The 27072-nt window shown below is 43.7% G+C and overlaps 1 long non-coding RNA gene across 2 annotated transcripts in view; it reads left to right on the top strand.

Moving 5' to 3' along the window:
- Nucleotides 1-1509: 1509 nt before the first annotated feature.
- LOC135173432 (uncharacterized) overlaps nt 1510-27072 on the top strand; it is a 42986-nt gene continuing 17423 nt past the window's right edge. For both annotated transcript variants that reach the window (XR_010301326.1, XR_010301316.1), the window contains exons 1-2: nt 1510-1687; nt 14781-14871. This is a non-coding gene — a long non-coding RNA (uncharacterized LOC135173432). The remainder of the gene's footprint in view (nt 1688-14780; nt 14872-27072) is intronic.

The following is a 27072-nucleotide window of genomic DNA, read 5'->3' as shown; positions in this document are numbered from 1 at the left end:
GTGGTGGGACTTGATCACCTTGGAGATCCAACTGAAACATTTCTATGATTCTAAATTTTTGTATAGTCCAGTGTTGCATAGGCATTATGTGCTTGTTTTTTTCATGCTGACCGTGAAGGAGCCTCTGCAGCCTGCACTCTTAATAGTGAACAGTCAGTGTAAGTCGATGCTTAAGAGCAGGCTTCTAGGCTGGGCCAATTCACAAAGACATAGTTCAATATAACATATTTTACCTACATATATAATAAACTAGATAATATGTCTTTTCATATGTAATTCTACATATTTCTTGGATACCCCAACTCTTACAAGTAACACTTTCATGTCAGTAAGTAGAAACAACCATGTGGAAAGGGGTACATGCTTAATGTATCCAAGGGCTGCCCGGGGAGGTGGTGGAGTCATTGTCCTTGGGGATGTTCAAAAAAAAGCCTGGCTGAGGTGCCTAGTGCCATGGTCTAGTTGATTGGACAGGGCTGGGTGCTAGGTTGGACTGGATGAGCTTGGAGGTCTCTTCCAACTTAGTTGATTCTATGATTCTGTGATTCTAATCTGGCTGATTCTGTACTTTTGGAGATTTAGTGTTATCCCAGGTAGCTACAGCATTTCATCTGTAATGTAAGAATATATAAATTGATGGGATAAAACCTGTGTCTGTCACTGAATTGGCTGCTGGGACATGTTTGGGAAAGTGTCATGTATTCACATGACTTGCAGAAAGTGACATGCCTGTGCATGACATACCTAAATTATACTCCTTTTTCTGTTTGCTCTTCTTCTTCTGTTTACTCTTCTCCTTCTTCTGTTTGCTCCTTGTTTCTCTACATTAGTAGTTTAAAATAGTGCAGGACTGTCTGCCACCAGCTGAAGGGCACAAAGTAGTTAGCCTTAAGAGGTCAAATGCTTTTGAACTGTTGGACTCTACCTTCGAACTAAACTTGGTCATACAGAACCATAAAATGGTTTGGGTTAGAAGTGACCTTTAAAGGTCATCTACTCTAACTCTCATTCAATGAGCAGAGACATTTCCAAGTACACCATGTTAGAGCTTTGTCCAATTTGACCACATCCTCAGGATCCTTCAGCATATCTCAAGGTGCTCTCCCAAAATACCGAGTCTTAGTATCTCCTTGTACTGAAGAGATTCCCCAAAGCCTCTAATCTCAGTGATGAGCATTTTATGACAATGTAACTGTGTCCTGATAGGGCATAAATCCTGCCAGGCTGGTTTAGCCCTTGCTCCCCTCCTTCTGTTGCAGGGAATCCCTGGGAAGTTGAGTCAGATGAGCAAAGCCTTGAGGGCTAGGGGGCTTAGCACTACATGTCAGGTGTCTTGTGCTGCCCTCACCGTGCCTGCATGGTCAAAGGAGGCACAAAGCTTTGAATTCATTGGCCAGAACAATTGTGCTAGTGCCTATTGGCCAGTTTGATTTTCAAACTGAAGCACTTAAAGGGGAATGATTTAGAATCTGCCTTTCTGCATCCTACCTCTCTGCCTTTTGGCCATTTGTGGCTCATTAGCCAGGAACCAAGGCTGCCACATGTATGCAGCTCACACCCACCAGCTTAGCAGCAGCTCAGCTCTCCTTCCCTCTGCCTGGAATATTTAATATTTTACCCTGGGATCATTATCGTGAGTTTGAAAACATCTTTGATACAGGAGACTTACTGAGGGGCCAAAAGCATCGTGAGTACATCTGCTGGAGTGAATGCCAAGACTCCCTAAGCGTAGTTAGAATTCTTCCTGGGTTTGCGTTACTATTTTCCAAGTTCTGGTTGTTTAAACTGTTTAATTCTGTGCAATTGCTTCCTGTTGACCAAAAATCCAAAGAATCTCAGGGAATTTTCCCACTTTTAAAATATTAATAGTGAAAATTAGTATTCATACAGAAATTAATAATGGATTATGACTTTCCAATACAAAGTGGTATCGGGAAGTACTGGGTTCAAATTCTGGCTTGTCGCATGCTGTGACAACATATGCAGTTTGTGAATGGAAACAGGAGTTCATACAAAATCTGGAATAGGTTCTGAAATTCAACATAGAATATTTCTCAGAAGTCAAAAAAAGCAATCTGGCAAAGAAGCAATATGCTGAGCCAGGCAGTTTGGTGATGAATGCTGAATAATTTGGAGTCTGCAAATTGGTTTTGCAGGGAGGTGAGCAAACAAGGAGCTTAGCAGAGTTTAGCAGCATTCAGATTCAAATGTTACCTTGGTCTAAGTTGTAACACCTTCCAGGTAGAAAAAACCCAACCAAACAGTTGTATAGCAATTGCTCTTTTCTCTAGGATGCCACTTTTAGTAAGAACTGTAGAAGTTTTCAATTAGTTCTGAACAAGATAACTAACACAGTATCAAAATCAACAGATAGCAAGGAGAATGAAAGGTGGTTTATAAAGCTACAGCATAGGAAAGTTGTCTTAAGTTTGATAGAAACATGATTTAGAGTACTACCATGGGGCAAGGATGATATTAACTGGTACATTTTATATAAATCCCCAAGTTTGGAACAAGCCCCACACCTTTTATCAAGTTTAATTTATATTGTAAGATGAAATAAAAATTTTATGCTTTATATGGAAGAAGAAAAGGTCCTTAGTGAGTGATCTTAAATTATCTCCTATTCGAATGAATTCATTTATTGAGAGAGTTCCATCAGACCTTTAATTAAGCTTAAATTGTACATCTAAAAAGTTGGTAATTTGACAGTGACCTCCTCCAAACACATTGATCTCAGTTGATGGAACAGAGAATGAACTGTTAAAAATAAAAAGCTTTTTCATTTTAGTCACGGGACTGTAGGTTTAGTGTGAAAGGTTGGGGCAAATAATGACTATTAAAAAGATGATGTTTTCATTTTTCCCCTCTCAAAGAAGTTTCTAGTGATAGAGGTGCAATTAGTTAATGATTGTGCAGCACTTCAATAAATGTAAAGTGCTCTTCTGGACATAAATCTGATTCTCATCAAATTTGCCAGTGGACTTTGTGTTGACTTCTGTGAGAGGTGAGGTGGCATTGCATGAGTCAATTTTCTGTACTGCTAAAGAAGTGATTTTGAAGAGTTCAGAGTAGTTAAGCAGATTTTCAAACATACATCTTTTTTTTTTTTTTTTGCATGTGATTCATGATGAACCTCCTGTCTCTCAGAAACAACTTTTCAGTGTAAAGTCTCCCATTCCATTTAATGTGTCCCTTTTTGTGTCTTGGTGTATACCTTTGTGTGCACCTGCATTCAGACATCCCTAGCAAAAGGCTTTGGAGCAGTCTCCATGTGCACATCTGTGCTGGTTTGAGACCAATTGGAATATTTTACTGAGGGAAATTAAATCCTTAGCTGTGAGAAGAAAGGAAAAAACCCAACATGTGGCCTATATCACCATTCTTCTGCTGAGAAACTCAACTAGTCAAAATATACCTAGGGCAGCCACTTCATATACACACTGTTCAGCTGTCACTTTGGGCTGTGCCTTCTTTCTGGAGGTCTGGTCTCTGATCCCTTTTTTGCCTCTAACCTCCTTGTTGTCTTTTTTTGACATCTCACCTCAGACCTCCAGATTTATCACATGAGATATCTGTGGGTTGATCTGGTTATTTCTGAAGGGAGGGAAAGAGGGAGGGGAAGGATTTGGGTCAGGAGCCCTCCTGGGGACTCTGATTGTACCTGGGAGTGGTATTGTGGTTTTGTGCTACTTTTAATTTGTATATAACTCTGTATTTGTGTACATATGCCTGTATATTGTGCTAAGCTGTAAATATAGCTTCATTCCTTAATTTCCAGCCATCTGAGTCTAGTCTGGGTGATTTCATAAGAGTGGGGGGAGAAGGTAACTCCCAAACTATCACACCAATGTCTAGACATCCCTACCCCAGAGACCAAAGATGGTGAAATTTGGTCCAATGCTGAAGACATTTGCTATGAGACATATCAAGTGATGTTGTTCCTCTTACACTTTCTTGACAACAAATGAGGCTCCATTGTAAATGTTCTCTTTATCAGAGTGGATCATGAATGAAACATGGTGGGGTTTTTTCTTTATTTTTCAATTTGGAAAACAAAAAGGAATGGTTGTGAAATCATCTCATGTCTTACAAACATTTCCAAGTATTTAGCTGGTTTTGTACAACCCCAAATTTGTCATTTTTACCCAATTCATTTCCATGTGCTGCAGTTATTTCAGAGTGAAATAAGCTAAATACAAAATCACTGATAAAATAATTTATATTTACAAGAACCAACATTTTTAAACTGTAAAATTTGTTGTTAAAATTTATTTCCTCTTTTAAGGTAAAAATCATAGAATTGTAGAATCACAGAATCAACAAGGTTGGAAGAGACCTCCAAGATCATCCAGTCTAACCTAGCACCCAGCCCTGTCCAATCAAATCAGCAGGTATTGAGTGAAACAAGTTAGCAAGTTTAAGCAAACATTCTATGATTCTAAGTGCTTTATTGTACAGCACCTTAGTAAATGCTTCAACTCACTGAACAGACATTGCAGCAGGCAAAATTCATTGGATTTTAAAAGGGATTAGGCAAACTGGAAGAAAAATGAGTGAGAGTGACTAATACAGTGACCTGGGTACTATCTTTCCTCAAACTTGAGACTGGATGAGGCAGTGCCATGGTCTAGTTGATTGGATAGGGCTGGGTGCTAGGTTGGACTGGATGATCTTGGAGGTCTCTTCCAACCTTGTTGATTCTATGATTGTACGAGTGGAGTGGAATAGAAGTAACAGATTCAGCTTTTGTTTTCCTTTTTCTTTCTTTTTGTTGTTTTTGTTTTCCTTTCTCTTTCCCTCTTCCCTTTCCCCTTCCCTTTTGCCATGTTCAATTTCTGTGTGCTACAGCTGGCTAAATTTGAAGTCTGTCTTTGCCAGTATTTTCTACAAGGAGATGGAATCTTCAATTCTACCACCTAAAATAGCTTCCCACAGCACTCATCGTAGTTACCTTCATGTTGGCGTGGGTAATGGAACAAGGCAATAGGGAATAATATTTTCCAGAGCCATTTTGAATTCCAAACCTTAAAGATTCTCACAAAGTTGGGAAGAGATATGTGCCTAAGAAAGAAGTTCAGCACTTGATTTTTTTAACCTGTCAAGAATCTCATCCAGAATATCTGAGAGTGAACCTGACAGATCACACTTTAAATTTTCATTTATTTTGAGGTACTATGCAGAATAGCTGTTAATTTTTTTTGTTTCATTGCTTGCTTATTAATCTGGAGTGACACAATTGCAAATTCCTGAAAAAGCAGTGGGAAATTACTAACATTTAAATTGCAGTTTCAGGCCCTGGTAGCTTGGCAGTAATGACTAGCTTTAGTTTTCAGTCATGCTTTGAGGTTAATTTATTTTTTTTTAACAAATATTTATTCTGCTTTAAAATCTCCATTGAAAGGTTTACATCTGGAGGAGGTTTTGAGACGTTGATTTTTGTTTCCAGTGCCTAAAAGGCATCGTACTGAAAGTAAGTTGTTGCTGCTCTGTGACCCACACTTTTCACTACCCAGTATGCAGTGGAGGAGACTGAAAGTATTTCAGTTTTCAAACTATGTTATTAATTGAAGTGACTAAATTTTATAGTGGGTGAAGGACTCTGGAAGTCCTGGAGCTCATATTTCTTTCTCCATCCCCTTCTCCTTGATGATACACAGAGTTGGTGGAGATGAGCTATAGAGGCATTGATAGATGCTTGCATGAATCAGTCATAGAATCAACCAGGTTGGAAGAGACCTCCAAGATCATCCAGTCCAATCTAGCACCCAGCCCTATCCAATCAACTAGACCATGGCACTAAGTGCCTCATCCAGTCTTTTCTTGGACATTGCTCTCTCCTTCACTCACAGGAGTGCTGTCACTCCTACCTTCTTTTGCTTTTATTCTGTAGATGCAGCCTCAGAGAAAATGGGCTAATGACTTTCAACACAGAATCAGTGAAAACCAAAGCATTTTTTGGGCCCAGGATGACCTAAAGGGGTGACTGGGATGAATCCACGCAAAGAAAACACTAAAGAAGTTAAGTTTCTCTACAGACTAAATTCACCAAAGGAACCCAATGCTCATGCCACTTGAATTGGTTTACCAATACCAACTTAATAATGTGTTATCCTGAGAGCAGTAACCTGCTGAGATAAGCAAACGTAGCATGCAGTATTTACATTTACAGTCCTGACTTTCCCATTAAAATATTTGTAGTACACTGGAGAAATGTGGATGTGCTTACTGTGCAGATTTCCATAAAATTATTTCCTTGCTCAGTTGGAATGCTGTGTAAATTGACTGAAGACATCAGCTGAGACCAAAAGAAATGCATTAACTTCTTCATTCTCAAAACGCACCAAGTAGGCTTCAGTATTGCCTTCGGAGGTTATTTTCCTTCAGGGCACAAAGTATCATGGATTGGTTTAAGTTCTTTTGTTTTCAAATGTCCTTCAACTTGTTAATTTCAAGGCCCCACTGTTGGCTGTGATTCATTGCAGCAGTGAATAACGAATGTCACTAAAATAGTGAGATCGCCTGAGCTATTTCAGAAATTAATGGACTGACTGTGATATACTGGAGCCTCTTTCATGCATCTATAATTGGAGTGCCAATTTATTTCCAATCATTTCAAGCACTGTAATTATAGTGCATCATTGTTGCCTGCTTAACATTCATATGGGATGCTGGCACAATAATGCTGGCAGGAGGCCACATATTTTGCAGCCGAAATGAATGGCAAAGCCGAGAGGTAATATACAAAGGAACAGAACTTTAGGGTTTGTTTAGAGGTTTTATTCTGGCTAGCACCTAATGGAGTTGTGGTAGAATGATATGGAACAAACTCACCTCCATAAAATTTCAATGAAATTGTTTTCCAAATAAACTATAAATCAGTGAGGGAGGAAAAAACAAACCACCAAACAAACTTAAATATTTGAAACAAAAATCCTGTGGTCTGTAATATAAGAATCTTTCCTTTACATTTGGTTTGGAGGAAGAAGACAATTTACTTGCTAGGAAATAAGATGCATCAAGAGTTTGTCTTGCTTTTTAGCAGTAAGATTAGGAATCACAGGGGCTAGAAGGGACCTTGAGAAGTCCATGGTCTTGAAGATCTCAAAGCAGTGTCTGAGCAGATTTCTCAGGGTTGTGTCTAGTCTCCACGGACAGACACTCTGAAATGTGTCTGGACAACCTGTTCCAGTGATTGACCTCCCTTTGTTGCCTTAGGAGGTAATTTGGCAGAAAATAAACCCTCTTGCATTCCATCTTGTTCTCAGAGGGGCTAGGAGTGGATAGGCTCATTTCCTAAATGGTGCCCAGTTCAACATTGCAAGTCCAGTTGTGTCCAACATATATTGCACAGTGTAATTACAGATGTCCTAATAGCGCACTGCACCTTCAGATTAGTAATGCTCCATGGACTGCCTCGGCCATACTTAGAATCATAGAATCAACCACGTTAGAAGAGACCTCCAACATCATCCAGTCCAACCAGTCACCAGCCCTATCCAATCAACCAGACCATGCCTGTAAGTGCCTCATCCAGTCTTTTCTTGACCACCTCCAGGGACAGCAACTCCACCACCTCCCTGGACAGCCCATTCAAATAGCAAATCACTCTCTCTGGCAACAACTTCCTCCTAACATCCAGCCTAGACCTGTCCTGGCACAACTTGAGACTGTGTCCCCTTCTTCTGTTGCTGGTTGCCTGGGAGAAGAAACCAACCCCCAACTGGCTACAACCTCCCTTCAAGTCACCCTAAGCCTCCTCTTCTCCAGGCTGAACAACCCCCAGCTCCCTCAGCCTCTCCTCACAGGGCTGTGCTCCAGGCCCCTCACCAGCTTTGTTGCCCATCTCTCTTGAATTGAGGAGCCCAGAACTGGACACAGCACTCAAGGTGTGGCTTGACCAGTGCTGAGTACAGGGACAGAATAAGCTCCCTTTTGCTACCAGCCACGCTGTTCCTGATGCAGGCCAGGATGCCACTGACTTTCCTGGCCACCTGGGCACACTGCTGCCTCATCTTCAGCTACTGTTTACCGGCACCCCCAGGTCCCTCTCTGCCTGGCTGCTCTCCAGCCACTCTGTCCCCAGCCTGTAGTGCTGCTTGGGGTTGTTGTGGCCAAAGTGCAGAACCCTGCACTTGGCCTTGTTTAATCTCATCCCATTGGCCTCTGCCCACCCATCCAGCCTGTGTAGGTTCCTCTGCAGGGCTCTGCTACCTTCCAGCAGATCCACACCTGCTCCTAGCTTGGTGTCATGTATGCTGTTTAAAATCTGAGTGGATTTGTTCTGTGTCATTACACATCTCTCTAAGTCTGATCAGATTCATAGGTTTGTTGGTTTGTTTATTTTGTTTTGTGTGCTAGGATTTATAAATAGGAGACAAAACATCTATGTAAATTTTATAATGAAGATCCTCTTGTTCAAGGCTGCAGATGAAATTCTTGAGAAAGGAGATAGTGGACATTGTATGCAGTTCAGAATTCAGTTGCTGTGCCAGGACAGAGAAGGAATTCCCTACCTGAGAGCATTGTAAGTCTGAGAAAAACATCACCATTATCCAGAAAGGTCACCAAAAGAAACCAATTAGAATTCTGGAAGGAATAAATCTTTTAATAATGCCCTCCCTGTAAAGGTCAGGCAAGAACTCTGCATTGGTTTCTTATTCCCCAGAAGGCATTGGCAGTATTTTCACTTGGTATAAATTGGTATAACTCTGCAAAACTTACTGAGAATTTGCCCATCTCTGTGCCTGATAAGGAGAAGCACCATTTTGCTGAAGACAGACAAGCCCTGGCTGCATCAAAATCAAAACAGTTGTCTTCTAAAGTAAGTGGATTTTCCTGCGTGTATGCCACATGCACAGCAGCGTAATAATGGAAGGGTTCTGAAGTATGAAAATGCTGTATCAGATGATCAGATTGAAATCACAACATACTTCTTGTGTGCCCTGATGTGCTGTGTGACCTCTAAGGTGCAAAGCATTCGAGGCTTCAAGGTGAAAGTATTTTTCACCATGCATGTGACATTGGAAACTATTTTAAAAACCACAGGGCAGTTTTAATAGTTCTTTAAAGTGAGAGCTTTCTGTTGCCTCCAAAGCCAGAATATTCTCTTCTGAGCCGTGGGGGAAGTCAGCTGGAGGAGATCAGGGAAGCAGAGACATGGTGGTTCCTTCAGGGAGTGAGAGCAGTCAGTCTAGAAGGCTTTGCTGACAAAAAGGAAAATGTCAGCATGAAACATAAAGTGGAAAAGTACTGGGAAGAGAGGGTGATGATATGAGCTGTGTAAGATGGCAAGAGAGATGAACTGGGTGACAGTTTAAACACTTAAACACAAGACAAAATACTAACGAAAAATGTGTATTCAGTTCTGAACTTCAATGAATTATAAAGGCAGGACCAAAGGAGTGGAGTAATAAAATCAATATTTTAATGTGTGATAGAGAAACAGTTACAGAGAAAAGAGATCCTGTGTTATAGAATCATAGAATCAGCCAGGTTGGAAGAGACTTTCAAGATCATCCAGTCCAACCTAGCACCCATCACTATCCAATCAACTAGACCATGGCACTAAATGCCTCAGCCAGGCTTTTCTTCAACACCTCCAGGGACAGTAACTCCACCACCTCCCTGGGCAGCCCATTCCAATGCCAATCACTCTCTCTGCCAACAACTTCCTCCTAACATACAGCCTAGATCTCCCCCAGCACAACTTGAGACTGTGTCCCCTTGTTCTGTTGCTGGTTGCCTGGGAGAAGAGTCCAGTCCCCACCTGGCTACAGCCTCCCTTCAGGTAGTTGTAGACAGCAATGAGGTCACCCCTGAGCCTCCTCCTTGATAGGGAAATATTTATATTTGGTGTAATCTACATTAGAAAGGTGATCTAATAAAAATATCTATATTCAAATAAAAATTGGGACAGAAATTCATAAAATGTGGATGAAGCAAAGAAGAACCAAAGTTGTTTAGTCTGGGGAAGAGATTGGAAAGGGCTGGGTGCTAGGTTGGACTGGATGATCTTGCAGGTCTCTTCCAGCCTGGTTGATTCTATGTTTCTATGATCAATTTCAAGTAATAAAAAATCCATTTAAGCAGGGCACTTAAAAATAAGTAACCACACCAAGACCAAGTTTGGTCATGCACATATTCCAGAAACCTAAAAATAAAGAAGATTCATCAGATAGTCTTTCATCACAGGAACATATTAATATCCTGGATTCATATGGTAGGTAGTGAGACACTGACTTTGCAGGGTACAGACAACAGAGCAATGACAGAGTAAGTTATACTGATGAAAGAACATTGCTGTACATTAAAAAAAGATCAAATATTTCAGGAAGAATATTGTAAAACTAAAGGAGAGAGAATCTGCCCCTCGCAGACTTCAGAGGAAGGATGTGAACAATAATTTTGCTTTGAGCAAGGGTAGCTCTTTACACTTAGTATGCTCCACACCATACCTGGAGACTGCATCTGTCTAAGTAGGATGGTGAGCAGATGTGGGCTCGGGAATGCATTGATACTTATGCTTAAAGATATGCACTAAAGGAGGAAGCAGTTAGCACAGGGATAACTGATGGCTCCTGGTGAAAGATGGGAAGCTTGTCAAGGCTGGGACAAATCTCCATTTGTTTGAGTATCATCTGCACCACTCCGACCTTTGCAGTTTACAGCCATGGTCTTCAGGAGGGCATGGGAGAGAGTTTAGGGTTGTGCTGGCACTGGCTGGCAGAGAGGGCAGTGAAGCTGGCAGCATGCAGTCTCATCTGCCAATAATCAAAGAAAATCAGCTATATGCTTAATCCAGGTTACCTGTACAGATGCACAATGAATTAGTCCCTACAGGTTGTGATAATCAGCTGTAATATGAACTAAATGACTTTGCAGTGCCACTCAGGAAAATAATATTCACTAATCAAGCATATCATTACTTAGCTTTCATTCTTATTACATGGTCAGTTAGTTAATAATAGTGTAGCAGGAATGGGATTTTATCAAGAGCTTCTGGACAAATGATGCCACAGCAGATAAACTGCTTACACAATAGCAGTCTCATCTGTTTGCTTTGCCAGCTGTTTATCAGCATTTTTGTGCATGTGCTAACCCAGGGAATTAAAGTGTGGCTAGCGTGGCATGCAAGCAGAGAGAAAGCCTTCTTTGGGGATCTCCTGTAAAGCTCACTCTTTGTGAGGAATGTTTTTGAGTTTCTTCTTGTGTGTTTATCAGAATGTCTAAACCATTCTTTAATCAGGAAAAAGTGCCAGAGATCAGAGGAAGCCATTTTCCAGGGAGGCTAACAGCTCTACTCTGAACTGTGCTACAATGGCAGCATATAAACACATCAATTAGTACCAGCATATACACTTGGCCAGATTGTATACCTGGTACTAGGGAAGGCATCCATCCAGAGGACCTTGACTGGCTGGAGAGGTGAGCCCAAGCCAACCTCATGACATTCAACAAGACCTAGTGCAAGGTCCTGCACCTGGATTGGAGCAAATCCCAAGCACCAATATAGGCTGGGCAGTGACTGGCTGGAGAGTAGCCCTGGGTAGAGGGACTTGGGGGTGATGGTGGATGAGAATCATGAGCTCAACATGATCCAGCAGTGTGCACTTACAGCCTAGAGAGCCAACCAGATCCTGGGCTGCATCAGGAGAAGTGTGGCCAACAGGTGGAGGGAGGTGATTCTCCCCCTCTACTCCACTCTGGAGAGACCCCACCTGGAGTACTGTGTCCAGTTCTGGAGCCCCTACTACAAGAAGGATGTCATCATCCTGGAGTGTGTCCAGAGAGGGGCCACAAGGATGATCAGAGCCACTGAAGCACCTCCACTATGAAGGCAGGCCAAGAGAGTTGGGGCTGGTCAACCTTGGGAACAGAAGGCTCCAACAGACCTTATTGTGGCCTTCCAGTATCTGAAGAAGGCCTACAGGAAAGCTGGTGAGGGACTTTTTACCATGTCAGGTAGTGATAGCACTAGGGGCAATGGAGCAAAACTAGAAGTGGTTAGATTCTGGTTGGATGTTAGGAAGAAGTTCTTCACCAGGAAGGCGGTGAGACACTGGAACGGGTTACTCATGGATGTGGTGGAAGCCTGGAGGTGTTTAAGGCCAGGCTGGATGTGGCTCTGAGCAACCTGATCTAGTTTGAGGTGTCCCTGCCCATGGCAAGGGGGTTGGAACTAGATGATCCTCGGGGTCCCTTCCAACCCTGATAATTCTGTGATTCTCTACATAACATCACATTTGCTCTTCCACCTCTAGCCTTCACTTTGAATAAGAATCATGAACAGATAGCATATAGAGCCTTGCTATCTCGTGACAGCTTTGAAGGCTGCAAGGTTTGCAATTTCAGTATTTTCCCCTGAAATCACAAGAGTTAGAAAAATCCATTCTCACAGAGTCACAGAATCACAGAACTTTAGAGGTCAGAAAGGCCTCCAGAGATTGAGTCAAACCTCCCTGCCAGGTCAGGATCCTCTAGGTTAGTTCACGCTGGATGTTGTAGTGAGTTGAGGGTTGGTCTCTTCTCCCTAGCACCGAGTAATGTACTATGAGGAAATGGCCTGAATTGTGCCAGGGGAGGTTTAGATTGGGTATTCTGAAAAAGCTTCCATTGAAAGAGTGGTCAGGTGTTGGGACAGGTTTCTCAGGGAGGTGGTGGAGTCACTGTCCCTGGAGGTGTTGGAAAGATGTGTAGACGTGGCACTCTGGGACATGGTTAAATGGCTGTGGTGGTGTTAGGTTGCTGGTTGGGTTTGGTGATCTTGGAAGTCTTTTCCAATAAAATAATTCCATGATTCCATGTTTGTCTTAGATACCTGGACTCTGTGCCTGCCTATCTCCTAGAACATGAAATATGCTTAGGCTTGTTTTCTGGTGATAAGGACAACTGGCACAAACTGACTGGAGTACATAATGTTAAAACTCCTTAGTCTCCTGCATCCAAACTGCCTATTGAGAATGATCCTCGGTGCATGCCAGCTCCTGAATGCTGCTCAGGAAGGCACTAATCATGCAGGGCCAAAAGCATGGCCAGGGATTTCTATAGCAGCTTACCTATATAGCTCATTGAATTCCAGTCTCTGAAGGCACTCTCTGGTGCTGTTTATCAGTCTAAATGTATCATAAATGTAATTTATCAGTATAAATGTAACCTCTGTGTTTTGGAACAAGTCTGCCTTTTATTGTTGGTTCCTTTCTTGTGGTGTTGTGCTTTGCTAGAAAGCATCACTCTGGACAAACTGGAACTGAAGATAACAGAAGCAGATGAAAAAATAACTCCAACTCCCTAATATGGTTCAAACCCTAATATCTACTTTCTTTGCTAAACAAAATGCTTTCAGCAGTCTCTTGAATTCTGCTCACTTGTGCAGAGCCCATTAGAACAGCTGTCGTGGCCTCCTCAGTCTTGTAAGATAAAAAAAAAACATGAAATGATAAAATTATATTATTCCATTTGCAATATCATACACTGGATTCTGGAGGTGGAAATTCTTGCTAGAGAGAGTGATTTGCCATTGGAATGGGCTGCTCAGGATGGTTGTGGAGTCGCTGTCCCTGGAGGTGTTGAAGCAAAGCCTGGCTGAGGCACTTAGTGCCATGGTCTGGTTGATTGGCCAGGGCTGAGTGCTAGGTTGGACTGAATGATTTTGGAGGTCTCTTCCCACCTGATTGATTCTATGTGTGATGGTTTGGGTGTTACCTGCCCCCCCCCCCCCCCCCCCACTTTAGAAATCACCCAAAGTAGGCTCAGCTGCTCTGGAAATTGAATGAAGCTTTTATATGCGATTTTGTGACTGTATCCATGGCCATAATCCAGCATAATACCTTATATATTCTACTCCCTGTGACATGACTGAAAACAAAGGACAATACCAACTTGAAAGATGCTTTCAGTCCTCGCAAGAGGATTTCTGTGTTGCTGCAGGAGGGCTGTAACTGCTACAGAATTTGAGTTCTGTTGCATTTTAATTTTTTCAATAAGCAGAAATAAATATTATTTTATTAGGGTTGTTTTTAACCTTACATCAAGATCTTCAAAATCAATACTGCTATTTCTTCCCATTGTTCCCTGAAATGACCCGTGCCGTGGTCTAGTTGTTTAGCCAGAGCTGGGTGCTAGGTTGGACTGGATGATCTTGGAGGTCTCTTCCAACCTGGTTGGTTCTGTGATTCCATGATCTGAGAACAAACAACTGACAATCAAAGTGACAAACTCAAGCCAGACTGCATAGCAGCAAGAGGGTGAAATAGCCCAAAAGGGGCAATGTTATCTAGGTGGTAGTGAACATTTTCTTCTCTGCCCGTATATCTGACGTCATGATGTTAATGTCTTTCCTTTGGAACCTCATTTGTAGTTGAACTTTGCATTATACTGTTCCCTGATGGCATAACACTCGGCATAAGTGGTAACTTACTGGCTTGTTCTGAAGCTACATGCATTTTAAACATAAAGACTCATTAGTGCAAAGAGAGACACCTCACTTGCTGGTTATTCACATTATTCAGGTACAAACCCAATGATTGATTGCTGTGGGGGCTCAGTTCCCACAGGACTCTGCAAATCTCAACTTTCAATGCTGTGGTGTTTTCCCTGGAAAACTGAATTATTCCATACAGATTTCTGCTCAGTAGCACCTGAGGAGTGTACAAAGCCAGACAACGTAATTTAATGTGCTGTGACTTATTTAATCTGCTTTAATGTTAAGATGATCATTTATTTTATGTCCTTTCCAAGCCTGTTACATTATGTGTTCTCTTTCTCTTTACATAAACCAGAGATGTACTTGGTAATGCTTCATCAGTGCTTCTGTTGCTGCTGCTCCAGTGGAAGCAGGAAGTCTTTTTGCAGTATTTGTCAGTTCCCCAGGTGAGTTGGCACTCTTAATGGAATTGGGTCAACACTGGGTGTCAGGGTTTGGCAAATATTTAGGTATTGAAAAAGGCAAGTGTGCTAGTTTGAAGGTAGCTAGAATGTTTTGGTGAGAAGAAATAGATTACAGGCTGTGAAAAGGAAAACAGAATGATGTCTACTTCACTCATAGGCTTGCTGAGAGGTATAAGAACAAGAATCCAAATGTAGATAAGGGAGTTGCTTCTTCTTCTGCTGAGGAGCTTGGAGCTGCATTTTTTTCTCTCTCTCTCTAGCCTCTCTGCTGTTTCTCTGATTAATCCACTTTACTTCCTAACCCCCTGGCCAAACCTCCATTCTTCCTTGGGTCGAGAAGGGGAGGGGAAGGTGGAAGGGCAGTTGGAAGCCCCTCTTGGGGACTCAGGTTTCTGGGAGGGGAGTTGTGTTTCTGTATTACCTTTTACCTTGTATATCTCTGTCTATAACTGTATATACTGTAAATATCTGCTTGTATATTGAGCTAAGCTGTAAATATAAGCTTCATTCAATTTCTAGAGCCAGCTGAGTCTAGTCTGGGTGATTTCCAAAGTTGGGGGGGGTGTGGGGTGTGTAACACCCAAAGCACCACAGCAAGCAAGCACATAGCATAATTTACACACGGGTCAAAATAGATTAAGGCCCAGAGTCAAAACAGGTAAAGACATTGACAGGTGATGAGGAGTGTGACTACTCCAAACCAGCATGCTGTATCAGGGAATGCCTAAGGTAGGCAACAGGAATTTCTGAAGTAAGGTGAGTGTGGGCTGAGTTTCATATGTTACATTCTTCTCTATGTGGTGGCTAAGCTACACCTGAGGCCTGAGAAGTTGAGGTCAATGAATAACTTCAGTATCAGTACTGGGCTGATGGCGTTTTGCATGCTTCATTATGGCTATCCTTAAATTCTTCTGTTAGGAGGTGAGAGCACAGCACTGCAGGAGACAGCAAAAGGATAGAGTAACAATTTAAGCATTAATTTAAACATTCATTCAAGAGAGACTTAGCTCCTAAATAAGTTTGTGTGGCTCACACAACAATCATAGAATCATAGAATGGTTTAGGTTGGAAGAGATCTCAAAGCTCATCCAGTTCCAACCCCCTGTCATAGGCAGGGACACCTCCCACTAGAACAGGTCAATCGAGGCCTTATCTAACCTAGCTTTGAACACTCCAGGGAGGGAGCATCCACAACCTCCCTGGGCAACCTGTGCCAGTGTCTCACCACCCTCACTGTAAAGAACCCTTTCCTAATATCTAGTTTAAATCTCTCCTCTGCCCGTTTAAACCCATTGCCCCTCAGCCTGTCACTACAAGACTTTGAAAACAGTCCCTCCCCAGCCTTCCTGTAGGTTCCCTTCAGAAACTGAAAGGCTACTATAAGGTCTCCTAGAAGCCTTCTCTTCTCCAGGCTGAAGAGCCTCAACTCTTGTAGCCTGTCCTCATAGCAGAGCTTCTGCATCCTTCTCAGCATCTTTGTGGCACTCCTCTGGACTTGCTCCAACAGTTCAATGTCCTTCTAGTGTTGGGGGCTCCAGAGCTGTATACAGTATATTTAAAACACTTGCTCTGTCTTAAAAGACCTGGATTTCCTCATATGTGGCTCAGTCTCAGTTGAAGACAAAGAGAATTTCTGTGTGCTCTACAGTCTCAAAGTTTCTTCCTAGAAAGTGCAAATCTGGGGGAAAGTCTCAGGATGGCTTGGGAAGAGTTAATGAGCAAGAATAAAGGACAGCATCAGAGCAGGAGGAAAAGCAGAAATGAAGACTGTGAAGAGTAAGTGGCTCTGAGGTAAAGCAGAAAGGGAGACGGTGTTCTCACCATGCTGTGTCCATGGTTCAGGAATCCACACTGGGAGCAGGATGCTACACTCAGTCTCATCCATGTCCTCTCTGAATCAAGACCTGGAGTCTCCCCTCCACTTTTCTGCCTCAGGTACAGTGTGGGGGATTATTCTGCCCAGGGATTTGAACAGGAGGAGGTTGTTTACTGGTTGTAGCTGCACTAAGACTTGGTGCAACTCCAGGGAAACCAATGTGTTGGGCAGTTCTTGACTGTGCTGAGGCTGGGCTTATGCTCTCTTGTACAGATTTAGGCACACATCGTCCTCTGAGGATGGCTCCATATCTTACTTTTATAGTGGCTAGATTTATTTGTTAATTATTATTTAAATTGTGGGAATTGTTTGGAAATAGCCTGTTTGCCATTTTATAGCTCATTAAAGTTAAGCTTCTGGAAGCAGGATACAGGAGCAATGACAAACAGACTTTAACTGCAGTTTCTAAGAGGGTTCCTTTAATGGGCTCATAAATACAGTTGCTGGTTGTTTATTCTTTCATTACTGGGATCTATGGTTCAACAAAAAAACCTTCAGTGAATCTGCAAATATTTGCATTCCCTTTTGTAATCTTTATAGAAAACTCAGATGTGGATTATCTCTGGGTCAGCATTCCTCAAGTCTAAGTTCATAATGCCACATGATGTCCTGAGCTTGGAGCTGCAACTGGAGATCATAGGCTCACAGGATGTTAGGGGTTGGAAGGGACCCAGGGAGATCATCAAGTCCAACCCCCTTGCCAGAGCAAAGCAATACTATCTAACACAGATCACAGAGGAACACATCCAGACAGGCCTTGAAAGTCTCCAAAGAAGGAGACTCCACAACCACTCTGGGAAGCCTGTTCCAGTGCTCTGGGACCCTTACAGCAAAGAGGTTACCCTGTGTGTTGAGGCAGAACCTCCTGTGCTGCAGTTTACACCCATTGCTCCTTGTCCTACTCAGGGAGCAGTGAACAGAGCCTGTCCCCCCACTCCTGGCAACCCTCAGATATTTATAAACATTTATTAAATCCCCCCTCAGTCTTCTCTTCTCCAGCCTAAAAAGCCCCAGGTCCCTCAGCCTCTCCTCATAAGCCATGCCCTCCAGTCCCCTAATCATCCTCATAGCCCTCCACTGGACTCTCTCCAGCAGATCCCTGTCCCTCTTCAAATGGGGAGCCCAAAACTAAAGGCAATATTCAAGATGAGGTCTCATCAGGGCAGAGTAGAGGGGAAGAACCTCCCTTGATCTGCTGGACACACTCTTCCTAACACACCCCAGGATCCCATTGGCCTTCCCTTGATCTGCTGGAATGGAGATAGATGATCTTGGAGGCCTCTTCCAACCTGATTGATTCTATGAATCCATGGCACAATGCTCTGTCATTGCATTACTGTCAACAACACAACCTGGGAGAAGGGAGAGAACAAATCAGACAGGTTTTTTTTAGGCTCACTGACACCCAGACTCTGGGTGAGATCTGCTGCTGTATGGTAGGTAGGGTCATCATACCTATTGCTATCCATCTTCCTCAGATCTATCTCCTACAAAGTTTTAAAAGAAGATAAATAACTTGCCATTAATTTTCATGGATACAGTTATTTATAATTAATATTAATGAGGACATTATCACAATATGACATTGCCTTGTAAGTGGGATGACACCTGCTGTGTATGATCAAATGCCATGTTAATGAGAGGTGTGGTCCATTTCACTTTGAAGGAGAGGCAAATTTACCCATTCTATGTGAGTGAGTAACTTCATTCTAAGGCAGACATTAATACATTAAGCCTTGGGGCCACACTATACAGCAAAAGCTTCTGAACTTCTCCTACATACTTTAAAGCTGAGTTCATAGATTGCAGAACTTGTATACAATCATAGAATCAGCCAGGTTGGAAGAGACCTCCAAGATCATCCAGTCCAACCTAGCGCCCAGCCCCTGGCCAGTCGACTAGATCACGATAGATCTTGCAGCCTACAAGGGGCCTACGCAAAAGACAGAGACAGAATTTTTTAGCAGGGTCTGTTGCAATAAGATGAGAGAATAATTTTAAGCTAAAAGAGGTCAGATTTAGTCTAGATATATGGAAGGGTTTTCTTTTGCACCGTGGGTGTTGTGCCCAGGTGGCCAGAAGAGACAATGGCATCCTGGCCTGTATCAGGAGCAGCGTGGCCAGCAGGTCAAGGGAGGTTATTCAGGCTACACCTTGAGTCCTGTGTCCAGTTCTGGGCCACTCAATTCAAGAGAGATGCTGAGGTACTGGAACGTGTCCAGAGAAGGGTGACGAAGCTGGTGAGGGGCTGGGAGCACAGCCCTGTGAGGAGAGGCTGAGGGAGCTGGGGGTGTGCAGCCTGGAGAAGAGGAGGCTCAGGGGTGACCTCATTGCTGTCTACAACTCCCTGAAGGGAGGCTGTAGCCAAGTGGGGTTGGTCTCTTCTGCCAGGCAACCAGCAACAGAAGAAGGAGACACAGTCTCAAGTTGTGGTGGGGGATGTCTGGGGCTTGATATTGGGAGGAAGTTGTTGGCAGAGAGAGTGATTGGCATTGGAATGGGCTGCCCAGGGAGGTGGTGGAGTCACTGCCCCTGGAGGTGTTGAAGCAAAGCCTGGCTGAGACACTTAGTGCCATGGTCTGTTTGATTGGACAGGGCTGGGTGCTAGTTTGGACTGGATGATCTTGGAGGTCTCTTCCAGCCTGGATGATTCTATGATTCTATTATTCCATGAAGAGGTGGTTCATGGAAAGGTGGTAGAAGTCCCATCCCTGGAAGGGTTGGATGAGGAAGTCTGAGCAACCTGATCTGGTTGAAGATGTCCCTGCTATTGTAGGAGAAATTAAGAGGAAATGACATTTAAAGATCCTTTTCAACCCAAACTCTTCTATGATCTCTGGACATTTTTTACTAAAGGTTTTTAACTAAAGCTTTAGAGTCTGGGATACAGACTCTGAAAATAAAAAATTACTGTTCTTGGCTGGCATGTTTCAGTAGCAGATCTGAGAAAGAGAGCCAACCTAAAAGCTTTCCATCAGTATATGATTTTTCACTTCAGTGGCAAGTTCCTTAGCTCTGTCCTTTTGAATTACTTTATTGCCTGATTTTTAAAGTTGGCTAACAAGTCTATTTTTAAAAGGCTCATTCTTTTCACAGGAAAAGATGGCACAGAAATCAGATAATTATGAAAATACCATGTCCAGGATTAGTAACAAGGTCGCCTCAATACAGACATGAGCTTAATGCCTTTTTGCTGGCCTTTTCTTTGCATTTTACAAGCCCAAGGCCAGAAGGGAATAGGAGATGTAGAAGAAAAAAGCAGTAGTAAGCATCTGGGTTCTGGTTACAATACACTATGCTGAAAAGTCCTGTCTGTCTTTCTGAAAGCTCTGACAGCTGCTAGGGCCAACTGCTTTGCTATCAGAGTCACAGAGGGTAAACAACAGCCAACAGTATTAGTCACAGCTATTGACACTATGTAAATCACAGAATCACAGAATATTAGGGGCTCAAAGGGACCTCAAAAGATCATCAAGTCCACCCCCTCTGCTAGGGCAGGATCACTTATACCAGATCACACAGGAATGCATCCTGGCAGGTCTTGAATATCTCCAGAGAGGGAAACTCCACAACCCTCCCTGGGCAGCCTGTTCCAGTGTTCTGTCACCCTCATAATGAAATTCTTTTTCCTCATGTTTCCTATGCCTCAAGTTCCCTGATTATCTCTGAAAGATATTGGCAGGATCTTTTGGGAGCCATCCAACCCACCTAGGTTATTTCCTTTAGTAAAGGTCATTTGTGTTCAGAAGGCTTTCCCTGCTTTTAGTCAGTTATTTCCACAGCAAATCACAGAGCTGAACATTAAGCACTTTAGAAGTGGTGTACCTGATGGATATCCAACGGCTTGGAGGACAAGAGAGCTCTGTAGTTTGTTCTGACCTGCTGAACTACCTAGATTCTGCTCCACTTCTGCCTATTGGCATTCTGAACCCTTTGTGCAAAGAGGTAGAGCCAATCCTGTTGTGATCCAATAGGCTCTGTAGTTTGTTCTGACCTGCTGAATTACCTAGACACTGCTCCACTTCTGCCTATTGGCATTCTGAACCCTTTGTTCAAAGAGGTAGAGCCAGTCCTGCTGTGATCCAGTAGGCTCTTAACAGGACCTCTAGAAGCTGTGTTTAAATAAAAATAGTAATAATTTAAACCCAGCAATTCTGCAGTTGTTATGGAACAAACTAAAGGTGCGGAAGTCACAAAGAAGATCTCTCCATTGACTTTGCACTCAAATGGAGAATGCAAATTGATGTTGTGGAGGGCAACTTGAGACATTTTCTGTTACTAGATTGTCCCAGCACAGGAGAGGGACTGAAGAGAGAGTAAGGGAACCAGGGTGAAGACCCTGGTTACCTCAGTGCCAGAGTCCTGGCAGTGTCCTACATGTAAGGGCAACCTTTAGACATCCCAAGGAGAGGGATATATATAGTGGTGCTCTTCTGAAAGTTGTGGATCTTGCAGTCCTCCCCTAGGAAAGATTCCATAGCTGGCCAGCTGTATAGCGGCTTTGAGCATTTGGGTGTTGGCATTCCTCAGGTTTGAAGGAAGTCTGGGCATCAGTAAGAGTGTTTGAAAAGGATTTTTTCTCACTTGTGGAAACAAATCACAGGGCAAACAAATTTCAAAACCCTTTCTTGGTTATAGCTGTAGCGTAAAAAGCCATCAAGTGATCTTTTGTGGCTGTAGGGATAAAGTTTTACAGGCTGCAGATGGCAAGCTAGACTGACACTTGGCAAATTCATGGTGAAAGCTTCCCTGTCCGTTCCAAGGAGTGCCATGCCACACTTCTGTCTGTGTGGGTTTTGGCAACCTGCTGATCAGCTTCCACTGTCCCAGCGCTGCCATGGAAGGCAAAACCTCTTTTACTAAGTCTAGCTGATGCATTCAACACTTAAACTGTAGCAGTGCTGTTGCACTTCCCAGTGGTGAGAGCATCAGCAAAGATCAGACAAGTAAGATCTGTAAAATAACAAAATCCATGCACAGTGCTTGGATAAAAGCAGGCTAACAGATGTCATCATTACTGATGATCAAGGAAATTGAACCAGCATTCAAGCATCTGTGTGAGGGTGGCATTGCCTGCCAGAGCGAAAGTGAATTACTCATCCATCAGTGGGGAATCTTAATCCAAAGTCTATCTCTTTGCATGTAATTTGCATAAGCTTCAACTTAGAAAGGGCAAAGGAGAAAGATTGTTTTATTAGGAATAGGCTGGGTGGTATTAATCTGAAAACTGTGGAGAATTCTTAAACACAGAGTGTTGATATGACAGAAAGAATCAGCATCAGCTAAAAGGTAATTTGCTGAAGAGAAAGATTTGTCTTTTAGGTGTCCTACAGCTGCAGATACACTAAGTGGAGTTTCTAGCAAATCAAAACCTATGTGTTAACCAGATTGTTTATTTTACAAAGTGACATAGTAAGAGTTGGTATGTTCACCCAAACCTCTCTCTCTCTCAATTGGCAGTTTCTCTTCAAAACAACACTTCAAAAGTCATTTGTGCCTGAGACTTTGTTTGTCCAAACCTGTTTGCAAACTTCTGAAAATGTCGAACCAGACATCCAAATTGTTTGGACACCTTTGCTGGTAGGGGAAAGAAAAGGTTTAGATCACTTAAGAGTTTGTCTGACCTCGTATATTTCTCCCAAATGAAACGTTTTTTAACTACTATTTTAACTACCTACTATTTGAACTGTCGAGTCCATTTATGAGGAGAGGCTGAGGGAGCTGGGATTGTTTAGCCTGGAGAAGGGTAGGCTCAGGGAGGACCTCATTGCTCTCTACAACTACCTGAAGGGAGGCTGTAGCCAGGCGGGGGTCAGTCTCTTCTGCCAGGCAACCAGCCACAGAAGAAGGGGACACAGTCTCAAGTTGTGCCAGGGGAGGTCTAGGCTGGATGTTAGGAGGAAGTTGTTGGCAGAGAGTGTTTGGCATTGGAATGGGCTGCCCAGGGAGGTAGTGGAGACACCATCCCTGGAGGTGTTGAAGCAGGGCACCCAGCCCTTGATTGGCCAGGGCTGGGTGCTAGGTTGGACTGGATGATCTTGGAGGTCTCTTCCAGCATGGTTGATTCTATGATTCTCTTTTTTGTCTTGTGCTGTGCAAATATGTATCAACTAGTTTGTGGGAGCTGCCCAGCACCTCAGTGGAAGAGCTATTTTTGCAGAGCTCTTTGTGAGAGATTTTCAGCTGCTAATAATGTTTTGGATATCTCCATCATCTTGAAAGACTGCGTAGAACATTGTCTTCTTCAGTTTTAACTCCTGTGTAGCCAAAGCCTTTTTATTTCACCAAGTTGCCCTACATTACAGTCTATTTGTAAAGTCTAACTCTAGAGTGGCACTGTTTGTCTGGAGGAAGCCATCTAGTATTTGTTGTCAAATACTAGGGGAGGGAGAAAACATCCCTGCTTCTGGTAATCAGCCTTGCTATTAAAAAATGATACACAATCATTGATAAGAATATGTCTGAGCTAACCTTCCAGATAGAACAGAGAACTTTTTAGTCCCTGATGTCTAGATCAGTGTTTTTGAGTGTTGCTGTGGCATCACTGCCTAGGCTACAAAGCTCTTCAGTGTCCCTGTTCTGTAAACAGGATCATTTTCTGGCACGTGTTACAACAGATGGAGGACAGAATTACTGACATGTTTTCTTTTACAGCTTATTATGGTATCTTCAGCTTCCTCCTCTTAATTTCTTCATTTATACATACAAGGGAGTATGTTTCCCTTTTACCCCTGCAGAATTCTGCAAGTTCTTGGAGACCTGCTTGCGCTTCATGTCCTATCAAGCCCCTCCAAGTTGTTATTATCTAAGTCTGGAGACATATTCATTTATAGGCATGGTTCACAAAATACAAATCCAATAGAGTTCTCTGAGAAACACCTGCCCTTGATGCTAAAGTGTGCTTGCAACCCAGAAGGCCAACCATATCGTGAGCTGCCTCAAAAGAAATGTGACCAGGAGGACTAGTGAGGTCTGCTCCCATGAGACCCCACCTGGAGTACTGCATCTAGTTCTGGTGCCCTCAGCACAAGAAGAACATTGAACTACTGGGGCAGATCCGGAGGAGGGCCATGAAGATGATCCAAAGGCCTGAGCACCTGCCCTATGGGGACAGGCTGCAAGAATTGGGGGTGTTCAGCCTGGCGAAGAGAAGGCTCTGGAGAGACCATGTAGCTATGTTTCACTATATAAAGGGGACCTAAAGGAAGGCTGAAGAAGGACTGTTTAGAAGGGCTTGTAGCAGTACCTTAGAATCATAGATTCAGTCATGTTTAGAAGGGACCACAAGGATCATACAGTTCCAACCCCCCCTGCCATGGGCAGGGACACCCTACCCTAGAGCAGGCTGGCCAGAACCTCATCCAGCCTGGCCTTAAACACCTCCAAGGATGGGGCCTCAAGCACCTCCCTGGGCAACCCATTCCAGCCTCTCACCACTCTCATGCTGAACAACTTCCTCCTCACGTCCAGTCTGAACCTCCCCACCTCCAGCTTTGCTCCATTCCCCCTCATCCTGTCACTCCCTGATAGCCTGAAAAGTCCTTCCCCAGCTTTTTTGGAGGCCCCTTCAGATTCTGAAAGGCCACAACAAGGGCCCTTTTTTTTTCCCTTGAGGGGAAATGAATTGAAGCTGGAGGAAGGTAGATTTAGACAGGGTATTGCAGAGAATTTCCTTGCAGTAAGACTGGTGAGACACTGGAACAGGTTGTCCAAGGATGTTGTGGCTGCCCCCTCCCTGGAAGTGTTCAAAGCCAGGCTAGATGGGGCCTTGAGCAACATGGTCTAGTGGAAGGTAGCCCTGCCCATGGCAAGGCAGTTGGAACTAGATGATCTTTAAGGTGCCTTCCAACCCAAACCATTCTATGAGTCCCTGATTGTTCTCTTATTTTTCCTGACATCTCTGTTGTGATTCCAGCAGCCTGTTTTTAAACCATTTAACATTACACCAGTGATGTTGTGAAGAGTTCACTTTTTCATCTGTTGTGTCCTGCTAAGTCAAAGAAAGACTTTACTAAATATATGTATCATTTAAAGTATTACTTTAAGTATGTTATCAAGCACACTTAAATGATTAAGTCAAACAAGAAAATCCATTTTGGTTCATGACCTGTCCTTACACAGCAGCATTGGCTGGTGTTAATTCCACTTCTACCTTTAATTTTCATTAACTGAATTTTGTGTCACCTTTAGGATTTCTCTGCTGGAGAGATTAACTGGCCTGTAGTTACCTATGTAACTGCCTACGTTCTGGACTTCAGCAAGGCCTTTGACACTGTCCCCCACAGCAAACTGCTGGCTAAGCTGTAAGCCCATGGCTTGGATGGCAACACTGTGCTGGGTTAGGAACTGGCTGGAGGGCCGGACCCAGAGAGTGGTGGTGAATGGTGCCACATCCAGCTGGCGGCTGTCACTAGTGGTGTCCCTCAGGGATCAGTGCTGGGCCCCATCCTCTTTAACATCTTCATAGATGATCTGGATGAGGGCATGGAGTCAGTCATCAGCAAGTGTGCAGATGACACCAAACTGGGGGCAGATGTGACTGAGTTGGAGGGCAGAAGGGCTCTGCAGCGGGACCTTGACCGCCTGTACAGATGGGCAGAGTCCAATGGGATGGGGTTCAATAGCTCCAAGTGCAAGGTGCTGCACTTTGGCCACAACAACCCCATGCAGAGATACAGGCTGGGGTCTGAGTGGCTGAAGAGCAGCCAGACAGAGAGGGATCTGGGGGTGCTGATTGATACCCGCCTGAACATGAGGCAGCAGTGTGCCCAGGTGGCCAAGAGAGCCAGTGGCATCCTGGCCTGCATCAGGAATGGTGTGGTCAGCAGGAGCAGGGAGGTCATTCTGCCCCTGTACTCTGCACTGGTTAGACCACACCTTGAGTGCTGTGTTCAGTTCTGGGCCCCCCAGTTTAGGAGGGACACTGAGATGCTTGAGCGTGTCCAGAGAAGGGCGACGAGGCTGGGGAGAGGCCTTGAGCACAGCCCTACGAGGAGAGGCTGAGGGAGCTGGGATTGGTTAGCCTGGAGAAGAGGAGGCTCAGGGGTGACCTTATTGCTGTCTACAACTACCTGAAGGGTGGTTGTGGCCAGGGGGAGGTTGCTCTCTTCTCCCAGACAACCAGCACCAGAACAAGAGGACACAGCCTCAGGCTGCGCCAGGGGAGATTTAGGCTGGAGGTGAGGAGAAAGTTCTTCACTGAGAGAGTCATTGGACACTGGAATGGGCTGCCCGGGGAGGTGGTGGAGTCGTCGTCCCTGGGGCACTTCAAGGCAAGGTTGGACGTGGCACTTGGTGCCATGGTCTAGCCTTGAGCTGTGTGGTAAAGGGTTGGACTTGATGATCTGTGAGGTCTCTTCCAACCCTGATAATACTGTGATACTGTAACTCTGAGATACTCCTTCCAACACAGGATCTCACTCTGTGGGAAAGTGACATGGATTTTAGTTTGTCTGTATTAAATGATACATGAATGGAGAGGAAAATGCAGGCAGTCAGATAATCCTGAAGGCTCTGATGTAATCAGGCCTCTAATATTTTAATCTGCCATCTTTTATCAACAGATAAAATGGCAGCAACATGCAAACATAAGGAAAAAACCTTTTCAACGTGAGGGTTACAGAGTGCTGGAATGGGCTGCCCAGGGAGGGTGCAGAGTCTCCTTCGCTGCAGGCGTTCAAAGCCTGCCTGGATGTGGTCACTCTAGGTGATCCTGCTCTGGCAGGGTGGTTGGACTAGAGGATCACAAGGGGGAACTTCTTTATTGTAAGGGTCTCAGAGCACTGGAACAGGCTCCCCAGAGAAGTTGTGGGGTCTCCTTCTCTGGAGACTTTCAAGGTCTGTCTAGATGTGTTCTTCTGTGTTAGCTAGTGTTGTCCTGCTCTGGCAGGGGAATTGGACTTGATCTCATTGGATACCTTCCAACCCCTAAAGTCCTGTGATCCTGTGATCTTTCAAGGTCCCTTCCAACCTCTAACATCCTGTGATCCTGTGATCTTTCAAGGTCCCTTCCAACGTCTATCATCCTGTGATCCTGTGATCTTTCAAGGTCCCTTCCAAACCCTAACATCCTGTGATCCTGTGATATTTCAAGGTCATTTCCAACCCCTAACATTCTGTGATTCTGTGATAATCCCTTTTCCCTCTTTGACTATCACAGGCTTTATTCTGTACTAATGCATCTTAAGATACACTTTAGCAACCATCAGGATTCTGAAGATATTGCACATTTCTTTCAGAGCTACTGGCTGCAAGTTGCCTCAGATTTCAGTTACTTGAAAGCTTCAAATATTTATCTAGTTGATTCT

The sequence above is a fragment of the Pogoniulus pusillus genome, chromosome 3 (assembly GCF_015220805.1).
Source record: "Pogoniulus pusillus isolate bPogPus1 chromosome 3, bPogPus1.pri, whole genome shotgun sequence".
In the NCBI taxonomy this organism is placed as follows: domain Eukaryota; kingdom Metazoa; phylum Chordata; class Aves; order Piciformes; family Lybiidae; genus Pogoniulus; species Pogoniulus pusillus.
The sequence above is the reverse complement of the archived record's forward strand: the minus strand, read 5'-3'. Positions and strand labels throughout refer to the sequence as shown.